Genomic DNA, 20,039 nt, shown 5'->3' on the forward strand with positions numbered 1-20,039 from the left:
CTAGTCCCGTCGTACATGCTGTACACGTCATCGCGCAAGCTTTCGACGGACTGTTTGTGCATCCGTGTGTGGTCAAGTCCGTTCAGTCGAAAGTATGACGGACTGTCCGTCGGATTGTATGACGGACTAAGTACGCCATACAGTCCGCTCGTGTGTACGCGGCATTACTCGCAGCTACCCACTGTACTTCTCTTCAAGCTTTACTTACAGCTACCCGCTGTACTCCTTCAAGCTTTACTCACAGCTTCCTGCTGTACTTCTTGAATAAGTTCTCTCCTGAAGCTTTCCCACTTACTTCACTGTCCCCGGATAGTGAAGCATCTGCTCTGGTACTCCTTCAGAACTCCATCCCTTCTACACTTGCCTCCAGCAACAAGAGTGGATTTCCCTATGGCAATGGCTTCTCCTTTGCCTCTAGCAAGGATCAGGCTCCCCTTGGGCCAAGCCTCTTTACATGTGGCTAGGCTTCAGGCATACACCTTAGCTGCGGCTCCACACACATCCACCCAGGCCACAGCCCAGATGGAAAGAACCCCGATCACCTGAGAAATCACAGTTAAACTCAAGGAGAAAACCATTTGATCAAGACTACCAATAAGCCAGGCAAGTTACCACCTAGCACCCCAAAATTTACTAGCAACCCTGTTTAGGAAAAGGGTGCTACATTCATTATGTGGGCAGCAGGCAATTGGTAGATTACTGAAAATATCTAGACATTAACTCTATTTTCCTCCAGACTTGCAACTCTAGATGATCCCTTTAAAAAAATCGATATGTGCCCTTTTAAAAAGCAGGATAACTACGTAACTAAGTAAAGTGATTAAACACTGCCTGGGATCCATCCACATCTTTCACCAGGCTGACTTTTTTTGAAAAAGATACAATCAAGTTTTTTCCCCCAAGTTCAGGGCAATTTTGTGTGGGATTTTTACCTTTTAGTACTTTCACAGTTCTGGATGATGATATTGGTTTAGCCTGGAATTACACCCTGTGACATTACCAATTGCCGCACCATGACTTACGGTGTTTCAGTGGTTATACCAGGATGATGGTTGTATCAGGATCATGTAAAAGTAATTCTGGATTGCTTTTACAAGTAGCCCATTCCTCCCACTGCCTTCCTGGGCCCTCCCTTCACACCAGAGAACTGGTGCTGGCTGACCATAGAGCTGATCAGGGACCAGAATGACCCTAATCAGCTCCATGGTCTAAGAAACCAGAAGCGACGAGTATTTTATCATTTCTGGTTGTAAACAAACTGTTACTGGTTTAAAAAAGAAATCTTGGTATGATCCGAAGCATTTAAGGGCAGAGAAAAGATCTGGGGTTTAATAGAGACCCCAGACGTCTCAGTAAAGAGGACCTGTCACTGCCTATTGCTATCACAAGGTATGTTTACATTCCCTGTGATAACAATAAAAGTGATAAAGATTTAAACGCAGAGTGTAAAAAAAAAAAAAATTATTCCCCCCACCCTCACCGTGCTCACGTTGGTCCTGTGTTAGCCCTTGTACACACGGTCGGAGATTCCGACAACCAAATCTGTCGGATTTTGTCCGACGAATCTTGTCCGAAACTGTTGCATACACACGGTCGGACAAAGTTGTCGTTAAATACGATCGTTCAGAACGTGATGACGTAATTTCGTTAGGATGGGACTACGTTCACGCTAGTAGCCAATAGCTTTGATGTAGGAATTTGATCTGAGCATGCGTGGCACTTGGTCCGATCGGAATTCTCTACACATGATCGGAGTATGTCCGATCGGACCAGTTTGTCGGAAAATATTTCCAGCAAGTTGGAAAATTTGGTCTGACGGATATTCCGACGGAAACAGTCTGATGCATACCACACACAGTCGGATTCTCCGACAAAACGGTCCGATAGGACACATTCCGACGGATTCTCCGACCGTGTGTACAAGGGCTTAGGCTTCATTCCCACCAGGCGGATCCGCTGCCACGGAGTCTGCCTCTGTCCGCCAACTCAGCAGGAGATCTCTCTGTTGATCTCCGCTGAGCCGGCGGATGACAGGTCCCTCTCTGCTCACTGAGCGGGGAGGGGCTTGTCGAGCGCTGCTGGTTGCTATGGAGAGATCGGACAAAAATGGACAGCATATCCGATTTCATCAGATCTCACTGACCCGATAGGGATGGATGGGAACGTAGGGCCATCCGCCTGATTTTAGCGGATCGGACCGGATCGGATGCCAGCGGACATGTCACCGCTGACGTCCGTCACTTTTTTTTTAAATAACATACCCGTCCTACTTACCACCACTGTGCAGCTCGTTTTCCACAGAGTGGCCCTGATCCTCTATTTATGGGGTCCCCCAGAGGCTCTCGCAGCTCCTCCTCACTTCAGATAACCCCCTAGGAAAAGCGCTTTCCCGGGGGGCTACCTTGCGGGCGCGCCCCTCCAGCGCCCGCGTCATTGAATTTGATTGACAGCAGCGGGAGCCATTGGCTGCACTGCCATAAATCTATGCAATCAAGAGCTGGGACCCCGTGCAGAGGGGGACAGCTCGTCTCCAGCATGGGAATTACAGGGCTCAGGTAAGTAAAATGAGGGGGCTGGGGGGCGGTGACAACCAGAAGTTTTTTCACCATGCATAGAATGAAAACATGAGGGTTTACATTAGCGCTCGAAAAAGCTGGTAAAGCGCCGCTAGTTTAAGCGGTGCTTTAAGAGCGTTTTTTGTCCGCTGGCAGTGTGAAAGGGCTCTAAAAGCACTTGGGCTTTCACATTGGGATTGCAGATGAGGCTTCTTTCAAGTGCTTTACGGGCGTTTTTCTAAACGCTAAAGCGCCTGAAAAATGCCTGAAAAACACCCCAGTGTAAAAGGGGTCTAAAATACATTCTACCACTCCTGACCACTACCACACGTGTGCGACTTTTGCACAGCCTGGCCACATACAGAGGCCCAACATGCAAGGAGCACTTATAATTTTTAGACTATTTCTTACACTTTTGAAGGTCGTGAAGCACCAGGACAATGGAAACACCAATAAAATGACCCCATCCATACATGGATGGGGATGGCTGAGCCAGGGATGCAGCATGGATTAGCATGAATGTGGATGGATGAGCCAGGGATGGAGCATGAATGTGGATAAATGAGCCAGGGATGGAGCATGAATGTTGTTGGATGAGCCAGGGATGGAGCATGGATGACCATGAATGTGGATAAATGAGCCAGGGATGGAGCATGAATGAGGATGGATGAGCCAGAGGTGGAGCATGAATTTGGATGGATGAGCCAGGGATGGAGATGGATGGGCCAGGGATGGAGCATGAATGAGAATGGATGGGCCAGGGATGGAGCATGAATGAGAATGGATGAGCCAGGGATGGAGCATGAATGAGGATGGATGAGCCAGGGATGGAGCATGAATGAGGATGGATGAGCCAGGGATGGAGCATGAATGAGGATGGATGAGCCAGGGATGGAGCATGAATGAGGATGGATGAGCCAGGGATGGAGCATGAATGAGGATGGATGAGCCAGGGATGGATAATGAATGAGGATGGATGAGCCAGGGATGGAGCATGAATGAGGATGGATGAGCCAGGGATGGAGCATGGATGAGCATGAATGTGGATGGATGAGCCAGGGATGTATGGATGAGCCAGGGATGGGCACAGATCAGCACTGTGGGCACTTCAGATCCAGACCAAAGCACTGCTGCACTGGCTCTCTCCTCTCCTCACACGCTGTACCGATCGGTGTGGGGAGAGGGAAGGAGCAAAACCAGACATGCGCCGGTTTGTTTACAAGTGATCACTCCATCATCATATGGAGTGCTCCCGTGGTAAAGGGCTGCTGTCATTGATCCTTTTATCCTGATCCTTGACATGCCGAGTCACAGACATTCCCAGGTGTGTGCCCCAGGGGGGCGCATGGGAGCACGATTCTGGGAGGATGTTATAGTACACCCTTCCAGAGTTATCCGACCACACTGTAGCTGCCATTCGGCTATAGCCCAGTCGGCAAGCGGTTAAAGTGCCGCCTATGGATGATATAATGTGCATAGTTTGTTGCTGCTCCAGGGGGATGTGCAATTTTAAAACATATTTGGTATCTATTTACTCAGTGTAACATCATCTTTTATATTTTACCAAACAATTGGGTATTATATTTTGTTTTTGTGCATTAAAAGTGTTTAAAAAAAAGTTTTTGCTTAACTTCTGTTCTGACTGGGTGTTTTCTCAATAGTGGATGTCTTCTCAGCAACAGGCATGCACACCAGGTGCACCAGGTTGTGATGTCATTAGAGGGTGCAGATCATAAGCAAAAAGCACACAGCCAATTAGAGTGACTCTGTACCTTGTGAGCATTGTGATATCCAATCACAGAGATCACTGTAGTAAACACTAGTTGAAAACAAATAAGAAATCCCACCCCTTCCTCTCACAACAAATCTGTCTGCTGATCTCATGTATCTATCTATGAATTTGTATATACAGTTGTGCTTGTATACAAAGATCCTTTAGTCTTTAGCCATTACAGTACTGTGTATTATTCAGTATTTATTGTGCACAATCATAATGAAATGAGTGCATAAAATTTTTAGATAAAAGGGTGATCAGCGCAATTTTGATTTAAATCGTGATAGACGTGATAGCACAAGGGACCATTCCTATACATAAAATGTTTAGCGTAGGTCTCCAGGTATTTGCAGATGTGTAAATTACACTCATTTTATAGCTACAGTATACAGGCAGCTATTTAAAGTGATTGTAAACTCAGACTTTTATTTATTTTTAAATAACAAACATGATATACTTACCTGCTCTGTGTAAAAGAATTACACAGAGCAACCCTGATTCTCCTCTTCTGGGGTCCTCCATCTGTGCTCCCGGCATAACCCCCCTGCTGAGGGCACATATAGCTTGCTACTACTTTCTACTACTACTTGCTCTGGGGGCACTAGTGTGTGCTTGCTCCCGAGCCAACTCTGTGTTGACAAGACACACAGAATGTGGCTCAGCACCAACCCCCCCCCCCCAGCTCCCTCCTCACTGACTGATTGACAGCAGCAAGAGCCAATGGCTCCAGAAGCTGTGTCTGAGCCCATGAGGAGGGAGAGCCAAGAGAGCCTCACTGGATCAAGATCGGGCTCAGGTATGTATAAGGGGGTGCTGGGGCAGAAGCTGCATGTGGAAGGTTTTATACCTTCATGCATAGAATGCCTTTAATCCAGGGCTGCATATGTTACCTTGCTGATCAAACTTTGACAGTCCCCTTGTGATGACATCACTCCTCTTCTGGATCCTGAGAGAACCCTACCACTGGACAGCCAACGGAAGAGGAAAGAAGACTCAGGACTACAGAGACGAGTGCTTGTGGATTTAGGTATGTGAAAAGGGAATTTCCTTTTTTTTAATAATACAAGAATCAGTTAGAGGAAAGTGGGAAGGGTAGGAGGAGGCTAATCTTTATCCTAGCGATGGTGTTTACGTGTTATTTTCTGCCAGGCTTGGTGCGTTCACTACAACCCTCATCGTACACATTTTCTACATCTCTGGGTAGGTTGGTCAGCTCTGGAGAGTTATGTTTGCTAAGCACTCCGTAACATTTTAAGTGGAAAGCACCCAGCCACCTTATTTTCCATAATTCAATAGCAGTATCCACTTTCATAAAGTAAACAGTTCTGTACCCAAACACTGTACAGGTGACAAAGCTCAGACCTCCCACATCCTAACGGGAAGAGGTGACTTCTGCAAACACAACGTGATCAATTCATTCTATTGTACGGCACCAGATAAACACACAGCACAGAGCTTGTAATAAGACTAAGGCACGTCTGTATTATATGTCGCTTTGTATCTCCCAATATCGAGCCACGGGATACTGATCGAATTAGAGGTAAGAGAAGCGGAAGAGTTTATCATTTTTTAATTGTATAACTCTTATAATTATACGATTATAATTAGATTATAATTGCTTACTTCATCTAAGATTTCAAAACACTGTACATAATGTTTGCCAAATTAGTATTTGTTGCCACTAGATGCTCTTTGTAATTTTGGGCTGATTTTCTAAAGCTAGTGCACACTGGTGCAGATGTGCATAGTAACCAATCTGCTTCTAACTTCAGCTTGTTCAATTAAGGTTGTTTCAATAGAACCTAGAAGCTGATTGGTTACTATATGCACAGCTGCACCAGATTCTGTGTGCACCAAATATTAGTAAATCCCCCCCTTTGTTTCCATTATTTGCCTGATAGTTTATATTTCATATTTGAAAAGGATGTTTCAATGTACACTATATTACCAATAGTATTGGGACACCAATGGCATCCCAGTCTTATGTCCTGTACACACGATAGGATTTTCCAATGGAAAATGTGTGATAGGACCTTGAAATTCCAACCATGTGTAGGCTCCATCACACATTTTCCATAGGAATTTCCATCACACAAAATTTGAGATCTGGTTCTCAAATTTTCCGACAGCAAAACCCGTTGTCGGAAATTCCGATCGTGTGTACATAATTCTGACACACAAAGTGTCACGCATGCTCGGAATCAAACAGAAGAGCAACACTGGCTATTGGACTTCATTTTTCTCAGCTCGACGTACGTCTTGTACGTCACCTCATTCTTGACATTTGGAACTTCCAACCAACTTTGTGTGACTGCGTGTATGCAAGACAAGTTTGAGACAACATCCGTCAGAAAAAATCCCGTGGATTTTGTTGTCGGAAAATCCTACCGCATGTACAGGGCATTAGTCCGTAGGGTTAAATATTGAGTTGGCCCACCCTTTGCAGCTATAATAGCTTCAACTCTTCTGGGAAGGAAATTTGACTTCTGACAAGACCAACAGGTATTTTTCTGTACTTCTAGCTAATGCAGCCACCACATCCAAGGACTTGTAAGCTGAAATATATGACATTTGTGGTCTTGAGTTTAGATAATTTTTATATTCCAAAAAAAATAAATAATGAAATTGAATGCATGTGGGGGTTTATAGCAGTACATCTGGACAAGAAACATATACGCAATCTTTTAGGCTAGGTTCACACTGATGCAATGCACAGGAATAACAACACCGCATAACAACTGCACTGTAAATACATCTTAATAAATTTTTCACAACAACTGTTCATACAATCTGCGGATTAATTGCAGATGTCAATTAAAAGTTAACACCACCCTAAAAGCAGGTCACAGTATGCAGTGCGTTTGCTTGAATCGGATTGCATGGGTATGAACAACCATGTGATCTGATTCCAGTACAGCAAAAATAAGGTAACTGCAGCTTTTTTGTGTGAATGCGGTGCGATTTGAGTCATACAAAATGATGAGTTCAAATTCACCGCACAGAATTGCATGTGATTTTTACAGGAATGCAGAGCAATTCCTGTGCGAACCATATGTGATGTGACACTGTGATCCAGCCCTTAATTTTATTTAATATCCACATAATTAAAATATTTTATATATTTAATATTTGATATTAATTAAAATGTAGAGAAATAAAAACAACACAGAAGAGCTGATTCGTTATTGTCAGTTTACAGTATTTTAGTATAGACAGTAATAATAAAAAATACATATTTCTACATTACGTATAATCTTCCAACATGCTCAAAGCTACATTTCATAAACTTACAGGATAAATAGATGGATGAATTGCATCATGAGTTTCAAAATGTTATGCGAATACAGTAAAACCTTGGTTTGAGAGTAACTTGGTTCGAGAGCGTTTTGCAAGGCAAGCAACATTTTTTAATACATTTTGACTTGATAAACAAGCAATGTCTTGATATACAAGTAGCATCAGAACTGAGTATAAAAGAGATGAGAGGCGCCTCTAAGTGTAGCAATACAGTTACAGTTAATGAAGGTACAACATTTAGAAACTCACATGGTTGATGAGTAAAACAGGCACATCTAAGTATGCAGGCATCCGGGGTAAAGCTGTCCACATAGAGCATCCTCCACACCGCCATTGACGTCGTCCCTTCCACGCTGCTCTCCATGCGTGGTTCAAGCCGCGCCTTTCAGATCGCTCTACTGCAGGGTGGTCTTCCAGGTCATGATTGCAGACTGACAGCGGTGAGAGCCAGCGGTGAGGGGGATGGTCTATGTGGACAGCATCAAGCTGCTAAAGCTGAGTTGCTAAAATATTGTACCTTCATTAAATGTAACCATATTGATACACTTGGAGGTGTCTCTCTTCTCTTTTATACTCTCTAGCGCCTGCTGGATTTTGCTTCTAATCCCCTTGCGGAGGCTTCCATTTGTGGATGTACGTTTTATGGTTACACAACCTATCACATTGCTATAATCTTTTTATATGGACTATAAACTGAAGAACTTATGAATAAATGGTTGTGGAACGAATCATTTGAGTTTCCATCATATCTTATAGGAAAATTTGCTTTGATATACAAGTGCTTTGGATTACAAGCATGCTTCCAGAACAAATTATGCTCACAATCCAAGGTTTTACTGTATTAATTAACTTTTTCAGAAATAGATGCTACTGACAGGGTGTCTACAAAAAGAAAATGAACAAAGTTAGAAAAAACATCATACATACGTCCACATAAAGTGGGCCACATCAATTTTGGGACAAATTTCAAACATTTTACACGTACAAACCAGATTTAAGGAGAAGTTAAAACCAAAGAGCTTTATTGATGGTAACTGCAAGAGGGTGTCTGTCCCGGGAGCTGTGGGAAAGTGAGGCCCCCACAGTACAGCACAACAAAGGGAGAACCAACAGGAATAGTCTAATGAGCTGTGCAGGATCCTGATGTCTTCCTTATCAACCAATGTCACTAAAGCCTTCAAAAACATATAGAATAATACTCCAATACACATTATTATTATTATTATTATTATTATTATACAGAATTTATATAGCACCTACAGTTTGTGCAGCACTTAACAAAATAAGGGAAGACATTACAGTTACATTACAATTTAGTACAGGAGGACTCTGGGCCCTGCTCATTACAGCTTACAATCTAAGAGATAGGGTCAATTGATACATAAGGTAATAGCTGTGGGGGATGAGCTGATAGAAAGTTAAACAATGTATTAATTAGAAGCAGGATAGACTTCTTTAAAGAGAAGGGTTTTCAGGGATCGTCTAAAAATATATAGATTAGGGGACAGTCGGGCAGATTGGGGTAGGGAGTTCCAAATGGGAGTAGCTCTGGAGAAATCATGGAGGCAAGCATGGGAGGAGGTGACAAAGGAGATAGAGAGCAGGATGTCTTGGGAGAACCGAAGAGAGCGGCTTCGAAATGCAGACTGAAGGGGATCAAGAATGTTATTCTCAATGAGGTGGTCACTCAGTCAGTTGTAGACTAAACATTCAAGGAGTTTGGAGGCAAAATGGAGTAAGGAGGTAGGTATTAGGTTGTTAGCTGCCATAACCCCAGTATCCTCTTCTTCAGCGGGCAGTCTGCTTTCAGATAAAAGAGGTCTTTGTAGTGGACTCTCCGAGAGATCACTTTTATCTCTGCCGCTTACCGGAGCCGTCGGTAATGGTGGAGGCGATTGGATCCTTCTTCCTGTTAGGCATGGAGATGAGTGAGGGGAAGATGGCCCCCACCCGTCTCCATACCACTGCAGGGCGGAAGCGACGTGAAAATGACACTTTTTTCCATAGCTTTTAAAGGGACTTTTTTTTTTTTTTTATGAAATTTTTATTTATTTTTTTGTATAAATATGAGATCTTTTTGACACAGATTTCAAATTTAAGAGGTCCTGTCATGCTTTTTTTTTCTATTACAAGGGATGTTTACATCCCTTGTAATAGAAATAAAAGTGACACAATTTTTTTTTTAAAGCACAGTGTAAAAATATAAAATAAAAGGTAAAATGAATAAGAAAAAAAAATTTAAACACGCCCCGTTCCGCCGAGCTCGCGTGCAGAAGCACCTGCATATGAAAACGGTGTTTAAACCACACATGTAGTGAAGTATAGCCACAATCGTTAGAGCAAGAGCAAGAGCAATAATTATAGCCCTAGACCTCCTCTGTAACTCAAAATATACAATCTGTAGAATTATTTTAAACGTCACCTTTCCACGAGTGGGCGCAAAGTGCGACGTGTTGGGTATCAATTTACTTGGTGTAACATTATCTTTCACAATATAAAAATTGGGCAAACTTTACTGTTGTCTTATTTTTTAAATCACAAAAGTGTATTTTTTCCAAAAAAAGTGCTCTTGTAAGACCGCTGTGACTCCTTGTGGCTTCACACGCATCCCATGAATGGTCCTGCAGCCTCCTGGAACCTGTGACATGTCACTCTATAACAGAGTGATAACGAAAGGTGATGTGGTACTATATGACTCTATTAATTCAAAGCCAGTTAAGTGCGAGGTAATTAAATACATATGGATGTAAATGGCCATCCAAACCAAATTAAATACCCAGTGTAAAAGTGATGACTAAAAATTGTAGTAGGCTATCATAGGGATCTAATTCATATGTTGTGGCAATGCCCAAATTATAAAGATACTAGGAATCCATTCATAAACCAGGCATTTCAAACTACTCTCACTCCAGATCCCAAGCTGTGCATCCTGGGCATTGTACAATGCTGTATCTTCGCCTAGGCCGGCAAGGCCCGGGCCTAGGGTGGCACTTTGCAGGGGGGGGGCAGCAAAACAGCCACCCCCCACATGAAAAAACTGCCTCCTCTCGCCTCCTTCATGAAAAGAGTCCCCACTGGCTTGCGCTACACTTTTAGTGTAGAGTCAGCCTTATGGGGCGGATTGGGCCAGGGGGCAGGGTCCAGGAGGAAAATCGGTCTGGGGCCCCATAAAGTGGCCGTACTGCTGTCGGTATGATAATACTGACCGTCGGCTGGTGACTGGCCTGATGTTCGGACAGACCGGCGGCCGCACTTAATACAACTGGTGGTGGTCCAATACTAGTAAGTACAGCACTGACAGCAGGTCTTAACAGCCTAATGCTCTGCCTAACCTGCTCCATGGCATCGATATGTAATGTAACTTCCTCCCAGGGCTATCTGTGACAATAGCACAGAGAAGAGAAGAGGGAAGCCCCCAAGTATGGCAGCAAAGGGTTTTTGTTCTTTGCATTCTCATTGACAACTCTGAAGAGGGCATTTAGGTGGTTTCCTTCCTGCTTAAAAACTTTGAAGACAAAGTGATTATGGGATTATTTCCTTGTGAGTCATACTTTGAGCGCTAATGAGTTTTGATGGGGTTAAATCTTGAGAGCTCCGGTGTTGGTGTAATGAAAATACCAGAGGTTTGTAGTCTTCTGGATGAGTCCAGCAGGACCAGCGCAGTGTTGATGCACTGATACCAGTAGAGAAAAATTAATTGAAGGATACCTATAAGTTAAGAACTGGAACCCAAGCCACATCCTGTAAACAAAGAGAAAAAGCAAAAGGGGGTGCCCCAGGGATTTTATGGGCAAGGGACAAGACCATATAAAGGAGTAGAAAACATAAACACAAAATGTATTAATTTAAAAAAATACAATTACATATAGAAATATTAAAATCAAAAGCCAGTGGTCATAATACAACAATCTACAGCAAAATTCTGAATCATGAAGTAGGTCTTATAGTAGGAGGCCGGTCAATATACATGAATTCAGAAATCGCAATCTGTTTTGGAATATGTTTGAATTGTTAAATTCTTTCTTCTGAGGCTGGTTTGAGTCAAACTGTATTATCTAATAACACAACGGCAGAAAAAAAAATGGGTCAACCAAATCAAATAGTTCATATGTTTGTATATATTTATACATAGTATTAAAGGTATATAAGCAAATAATCAAGGGAACAGCGTGGGGGATGGGGGGGGGGACAAGCAAATTTTAAATCTGGTGGTACTTATGAGATGACCATCTGTAGTAAGAAAGAGTACATATCAGAATCCTGCTTAGATCAATGTCTGCGTCTCAGGATGGCCCCATGGCGTGGGTCTTTTGGGGAGAGGCTCTCCAAGATAAGTTGAAAACATGAGTAGTATCTTCTAGCCAAACCATTTCGTGTGGTTAACCTTGGTACTGTTTCCAAGGAGAAGATTAAAGGAGGAGGAGAGCAACTCTGCCAAGGGAAGGGGGCACTGTCAGGTGGCAGGGTCCACAAGGATCGACAATAAGGCACAATTGACCCCTAGACAAAAAGGTTGTAGTATAAGTATTATATAGTGAGCTAGATTGGAAGTTGCTAGAGGAGGCAGGAAAAAGTTGAGCCTGCAGATGTCAGTTAGCCTTTGTACACACGGTCGGACATTTCGACAAAAAAATCAGTCGGATTTTGTCCGAAACTGGTGTTGCATACACATGGTCGGAAAAAGTTGTTGGAAAATCCGATCGTTCGTAACGTGATACCTTTACGACGGGACTACGTTCAGGCTAGTAGACAATAGCTTTGGTCTAGGAATTTGATCTGAGCATGCGTGGCACTTTGTCCGATCGGAATTCTCTACAAACGATCGGACTTTGTCCGATCGGATCATGTTGTCGGAAAATTTTTATATCCAGCTCTCAAACTTTGTTGGTCGGACATTCCGACGGAAAAAGTCAGATGAAGCTCACACACGGTCGGATTATCCGACAACACGGTCATTTTCCGTCGGTATTTCCGACTGTGTGTACAAGGGCTTAGACATAATAATAATAATAATACATTTTATTTATAGTGCCCCTTTCATCAAAAGATCTCAAAGTGCTACAGATTAAAAGATTAAAAACAAAAAAAAACAAAATTGAGCAATCTATACGATAAAACAAACATCTAAAAGGGACAAAAAGCTTTGCTAAAAAGAAATGTCTTAAGACCTTTTTTAAAACAGTCAGTAGATTGAGGAGCCCTCAAGGTGTCAGGTTGGGCACTCCACAAATGTGGGGCAGCTGCACAAAAGGCCTTGTCTCCCATTATCCTGAGTCTAGTTCTGGGTATATGAAGAAGGTTTGAGTGAAAGGAGCGGAGGGGACGTATTGTGTTTTGTGGTTTGAGAAGTTCTTTAAGATAGAGGGGGGCATGTCCATGGATACATTGGTATGTGAGGAGGGAAACCTTGTACTCAATCCTGGCAGAGACAGGAAGCCAATGGAGTGAGTAAAGAATGGGGGTAATGTGCTCATGTTTCCGCACTCTCATCAGGATCCTTGCTGCAGAGTTTTTGATGTACTGAAACCTCTGCAGACTCTTTCCAGGAATCCCAATGAGAAGTGCATTACAGTAGTCCAGTCTGGAGGAGACAAAAGCATGAACCAGCTTTTCGGCATCTGAGAAGGAGAGAATGGGATGGAGTTTAGAGATATTACAGAGGTGGTAGAAAGAGGTCTTGCATAGGTGATTTATATGGGCTTCGAAAGTGAGTTGGGAGTCATTTTTTTACACCAAGATTTGTGACTATTGATGAGAAAGGGATGTTAGAGCCTGAAAAGGTGATGCTGGTTATGGATGATGATTTGGTCTGCCAATTTGGTGCCAATCAAAATAACTTCAGTTTTGGAACTGTTTAGTTGAAGAAAGTTGTGCTCCATCCATACCGTTATCTCCTCCAGACAGGTAGTGAGTGCTGATAGGGATGACTGTGAAGGTGTGCATGTATGTATATTATCTCATTGGTGTGGAACTTACACATAGTTTGGAGCCTGGTATTATGAAGTAGGTAAATAATCTATATATTGTATTGTGCAAACAGCCGGGAGAACTTTTGCTGAAGTATATAAAGCAACATAATCTGGTAAAGTTTAATCAAAGGGGAAGCCATGTAGAAATAAGCATGGTCGACTTACTTTCAACTGTCAGCAGCATCAGCTTTCCCTTGAGCAGTGGTAGAATCCTGACTATATAGCAACTACTTGGTGGTAAGGTTGGATATTTAGTTGGTAGGTCTGGTGGTGCCCCCCTAACAAGGAGGTATGACCAAATCATGGGGAGATTGCACGTCAGTTGACTGGGAGGCTCGTCCCAGAGTCTGACGAGTTGACTCAGAACAGCTGTGACACCCAGATGGCTGGAGATTCGTCAGCCCAGCGATCCCTTGGCTCCGGCGATGACCGGCGCCACCGCGTCATAAGGCGCGGTGATGTTGGGTGTCGGAGGGCCGTCGACATGGGGTGTAGGCGGAGACGTCCCAAGCACGATGGAGGAGGCAGCCCGCACATGCGCGGAACGGCAGAGGGGAGTTCGGCCCGCAAGGCAGGGATAGGGACAGAAGCCCGAAACTGCCCACTAGATGGCGATTTTCCCTTTCTATCTACACACACACACACACACACACACACACACACACACACATACACAGTGGTGGTGGGGAAAATCACATTCGCTGTTGGCGCTTAGGTACTCCAGCATGGTGAGGTACCGCGGCGCTCACCCGCCTCGGGGGCCTCCCCGTGCCGGGGTATCCGAGCTCCGACAGCGCATGTGATTTTCCCACCACCATTATGTGTGTGTGTGTGTGCATGTGTGTGTAGATAGAAAGGGAAAATCGCCATCTAGTGGGCAGTTTATTAAAAATGTTAGTACTCACATTAGGTACCGCAAACACAAGATTTTGCCAGATATTTGAGTTCTGACTGCCCAGTTGATGGCGCTTTTCCCTTTCTATACACACACACATGCGCACACAGACACACATACACACACAATCAGTGGGGAAAATCACATCTTTGCAGTGCGATTTGTTTCCGTTTATTTTGTTTAGACGCAAATTGCACTGCAAAGTGTCAGTACTCCGAAAGTATACAGAGGGATATTTTAATGAGAACCTCCACTGACCATCAGCCTAGGTTCACATGTATGCAGGTGAGGTACTGCGTTTAAATCACACACAAAATGTGTTGCTGCACGGACAATGTTAGGGGTGCTATGAATTCTTAATGGCACCACCCCCAAACTGAAGAATTTGGTGCAGTTTCCCACACATGGAAATCCCATGGTGGAAAAACACCATGCGCTTTCCATGTAGCCACACTTTATAAAAGGTGCAGGAACTTTTTCCCTGCAGAAAACACAGACACAGCAGCAAATTCAAATGAATGGGGTGCCATGGTCTTGCATTCTCAGCACGCACAGACACATATAACTGAACCGGGCCTCAGTGCAGAAAGTTTCACTTCCACTTCAAAACCCAACCAATTCAAACATTTCACACATACATGTAAAAATCTGCATTTTTTTTGTTAGAAAATTATTTCAACTCCTTAAACATTATATATTTTCTGAAAGGAAATGCCCTGGAAAATAAAGTGGGGGTAGTTGCAATTTTTTGTGTCACAATGGCTCCCAATGGCTCTCGTACACATCTTTGGATCCAGATGGGGCTCAGGTGAGTATTGGGGGGGCTGCACAAAAGCCTTCGTGCATGGAATTTATAAAGGTAAAAAACCTTGAGCCTTTAGAACCACTTTAAGGAAAATAAATTTGATGTATTGATTTTAGCAGTCATAATTTAAAACAATATCTTGCTTTTTAGACCCCTTTCACACTGGGGTGCTTTTCACACATTTTAGCGCTAAAAATATTGTCTGTAAAGCACCTTACACCTTAAAAGCGCCTCTCAAGCCACCCCAGTGTGAAAGACCGAGTGCTTTCATACTGGGGCGGTGCGCTTGCAGGACAGGAAAAAAAGTCCTGCAAGCAGCATCTTTGTGGCGGTGCGGTAGCAGTGTATACCCCGCTCCTAAACCGGCCCTGCCATTGAAATCAATGTGCAGCACTGCCAAAGAGCCTGCAAAGAGTTTAGACGGCGGTGCTTTTCAGCCACTTTTAACCCTTTCTTCGGCCGATAGCGGGGGTTTAAAAGCGCCCCACTATCGCCCCAAAAGCGCCGCTATAAACTAGCAGCTCTTTACCGCTAACGCCCACACTGCCCCAGTGTAAAAGGGGTCTTAATCGGACTAGAAGTTTTTTCATTTATTTTTTTACTGCTTTTTTACTCCTCCTATTTTGTAATTAAAGTGTGACTCCACTTTCTTAAAAAAAAAATATAGTAAGACAAAAAAAAAAAATAGAGCATGCAGAATTGCCACCCAAGCCATATTGTAGTTTATTGCTATTAAAAATTACCTTTCCTTTTCAACCTGGGGCCGCTGTAGATGTCTGTAAAATGCAATGCAATATGGCAGCCAGGTGGCCTTCTGTACACAGTTGGTCAAGGGTGGACCCCAAAAATGTAATTTACTGCTTGTGTGATTGACTCAATAATTTCCCCCAAAGTCTGCACTAAGATACAAGTCAGATTTTAGGCATCCTCTGTAATAGGAATTCTATTTTGGTGAGATACTTCCTAACGGTTCATTATTTCTGAAGTCATGCAGACACTGCAAATTTTCTTATCAGAACACTGCAAGTGCATCAACTGATTATACTGCTCACAGCCCCTCCCATTCAGGAGTCTTCCAAGGACTTAGTTTAACATACAGCTTTTTCTTAAAGTGGTTGTAAAGGCTCAAGGTTTTTTACCTTTTGCATAGCTACCTGAGCCCCATCGCAATCCAGAGATGTGCACAAGAGACTCGGCTCTCTAGGGACTCTCCTTCCTCTTTGGCTGGGACAGCAGCGGGAACCATTGTTAACCATGACCAATGAAACCATGAGAAGAGAAGGAGATGAGGTGGGGCCGAGCCATGGCTCAGTGTGTGAATGGACAAGCAGAGCAATGGTTTAGGAGCAAGTCTGCTTGGGTGAGCCCACAGCAAGCTGTTTGCTATGGGGCACTTGGCAGGAGGGAGGCGCCAGAAGCGCCAGCGGGGAACCAGAGAAGAGGAGGATCTGGGCTGCTCTGTGCAAAACCCTTACACAGAGCAGGTAAGTATGACATTTTTATGACGTTTGTTATTAAAATTTGCCTTTAATATCACCTTAAGAACAGAAACAGGTAGGAATCTGCTACAAAGTTTGTTAAAATCCTCTCAATGTACATAGATCACCCAGAGGGGATTGTTTTTTCTCAACAAAAGTGGAGTTATGCTTTAAGTTTTTTTGTCTTTTTTTTCTATTTTACTACTTGCATCTTTTATCTATGAACAGAATATGTCGTCAACGGATCCACTACCCAAGCACCGTCCCAAGTCTGCTCCAGTTATAACCAATGCCTATGTCCAGAACAAACGAGAGGACGCATGTCTATGTGAGAAGTTGGACAGCATACATTACCAGCACCATGCTGGCCTCATCAAACTGAAGCAAGCTGTAGGCCACATGGTAAGACAAAGGAAAGTCCTGCTTACCCAACGGGCCATTACGCCTCAGTCAACACTGGATCACGTCCTGGATGAAATCCATACCTACAAAAGGGATAAGCAGGGTTCCAGTCTCAGCAAAAGCTTCTTGCCCACCCGCACAGAACTGTATGCTGACAACAGTACACGTCCAAAATGGCCTACATTTTGTCAGGGTTTGCCCAATGTATATAAACATCGGGAAGCAAAAACGTTTCCCTTTGTCACCTCAGGCAGAATAGTTCCACTCATGGAAAACACAGAAATTACATCCGTGGAAAGCACAGTAAGACATCCACAGGGTTTGGAGAAATTAGCACGGAGACCTCGAGCCACCTCAGCCTTGGAGAGGACACCACACAGCAGTATGGATTTACTGACGTACAAGCAACTCGGCGAGATGTCCCGTATAGAAAAGATTTCTGTGAGGGAAGCTGAGCGCCAAAAACTACAGATGCAACTCGAAAAAAAGAACATGAACAAACAGCTGGACAATGCCCTTCAAGAGAAAGTGCACAACTTCCTCAAGAAACTTGAATAAACACTCAAAACTACAGTTCATTGCCCAGTTTTTATTGCTTGAATAAACACTGTTTAACCTTTAGGGCTTATTAAAACTTGCGGTGGAGGGAGGGGGGGTTGAAAAAAAAATCCTCCTACGTAAGTTGTACCTGTCTATCTGCAGTCATCTCTTCTTTACAGCTATTCAAAGTCCAAAATTTATAAATCTTGTCCATGCTGTCAGAAAGCAGGGGATGTAGAGCTGAAATTACACACTGCAGAGCTCAGTGAGGAGAGCTCTGAGAGCTAATTAGACGGAAGGGACACACCCCCTTCGCACCACAGACAGAGCTGAGGCTGTCAATCACAGGCGGTGTGCTGAAGATCCCTCCCCTGACGCCTTTTTTTTGCATGGTGTCAGAAAAACTTGTCAGACGCGACTCTTGCTGAGAGGAAGGCAGACATTACACTTATGCCACGTACACACGACCGGACTTTTCGAAGGACTAGGTCAGGTGGTCTTACCGACGGACTTTCGGCAGAGTTCCGATGGACTTTCCGAATGAACAGACTTGGCCACACACAATCACACCAAAGTCCGACGGATTTGAATGTGATGACGTAAGACAGGACTAGAATAAGGAAGTTCATAGCCAGTAGCCAATAGCTGCCCTAGCGTCGGTTTTTGTCCATCGGTCTAGCATACACACTAACGGATTTCTTGATAGGAACTGGGTCCGGCGGAAAAATTTTAAACGTTCTATTTCTAAAGTCCATCAGATTTTTGGACAGCAAAGGTCCGATGGAGCCCACACATGATCGAATTGTCCGATGGATTCCTTCTGTTGGACCTTTGCTGTCGAAAAGTCTGGTCGCGTGTATGCGGCATTAGTGCTGTTAATTGATTCAAGTACACATAATAGAGATATGCTTTGTTCATATTTCATGTCTGAGGTTTACAACAACTTTAAAGCTGCATTCCAAGCACAAAAACTTTAATTGAAATACAAAATGTATTGTCCTTTAATTATAACTGTGGAAATAATTAAAATGTAGCTAAATCCAAGAGCAAAACTGATAGTATTGAAGCTGACAGGTCCTTAGATGTGATGGCTGCATTTGTTTCCTTTTCCTAACTGATAACAGTCCAGAAACAGAGATCAGAAATATGCTCAGCTCTGACCGGATGATCAGATATCATGTTTGTCGAATGGATATAATAAAACACATTCAATTGCATATTTACAGTGCCTTGAAAAGTATTCATACCCCTTGACATTTTCCACATGTTGTCATGTTACTACCAAAAACGTAAATGTTTTATTGGGATTTTTCAGATATTTATTTGTAAAAAAATATGAAAATAATTTATCATTTTCTTTTCACTTCACAATTATGTGTCACTTTGTGTTGGTCTATCACATAAAATCCCAATAAAATATATTTATGTTTTTGGTTGTAACATGACAAAATGTGAAAAATTTAAAGGGGTGCGAATACTTTTTCAAGGCACTGTAACAGACCAAAAGGAAGCAAATAAGGGACATTTATTGTTAGAATTTATATACACTGTAAATGAAATAAAATGTAATATTGATTTTGCCATTAGTAACACATTCCAGTTTTACCACTGTACTGTATATACCTGTATATCTTTAGTAATAAACGAATAACTGGATCTCATGATAGCTTATATTATTTTTATGTGGATAAAAAACAATGAAAGTATCAATATAATAACACGTTAACACTAATTTATGTTATGTGATGAATAACTTTTTACTGTAATAAATACAATTTTGTTTTGTACTTAATTTTTTTTAAATAAATATTCTGTGAAGTGTCTGTGTGAAAGAATCCTAATCAAATTTTTCCATAATGCTGCAATGAAGAACATAGTTTGTGGATATTACCAAAAAACAAATACTGAAAGTGCTTAATCTGTGAAAACATATGTAAAGTGTATGTTTCTAAACCAGTGAATGTGACTTTCCCCAGACATTCAGAGCCGGTGTATATTCCTGGTACATGGGTTGGATTTGACGATGATTGGTTCACCTGCAGTGAACGCTTGTTGAATGTCACTTTCACTGCTTAGTGTGCAATTACTATCCTTTAAAGGGAAACAATTGTGTTTATTCAGCAGGCAGTATAGTATAGTATATATGTATAGTATTTGTTTATTCTAGAGCTCAAATACATACCCTGTACTCTACCCTTCAGTCCTCCCTCTCACCCCCTGGCAGATGTGTTCAGGTCCGTCATGTGACACGAAGGATCGTTTTCCTCTTTGGATCTTCTCATGTGTTGGGCAGTCCTCAATGATGCAGGACAACAACCCTAAAC

At 42.9% G+C, this 20,039-nt stretch overlaps 1 long non-coding RNA gene across 1 annotated transcript; it reads left to right on the forward strand.

Annotated features, from left to right (window-relative positions):
- The first annotated feature begins 5,529 nt into the window (after nt 1-5,529).
- Nucleotides 5,530-19,538, forward strand: LOC143988940 (uncharacterized). The gene is made up of 2 exons (XR_013276937.1): nt 5,530-5,869; nt 17,002-19,538. It is a non-coding gene; the product is annotated as an uncharacterized LOC143988940 (long non-coding RNA).
- The last annotated feature ends 501 nt before the right edge of the window (nt 19,539-20,039 follow it).

This window comes from Lithobates pipiens, unplaced genomic scaffold (assembly GCF_037356315.1).
Source record: "Lithobates pipiens isolate NorthernLeopardFrog02 unplaced genomic scaffold, aLitPip1_a1.2 Scaffold_18, whole genome shotgun sequence".
Taxonomy (NCBI): domain Eukaryota; kingdom Metazoa; phylum Chordata; class Amphibia; order Anura; family Ranidae; genus Lithobates; species Lithobates pipiens.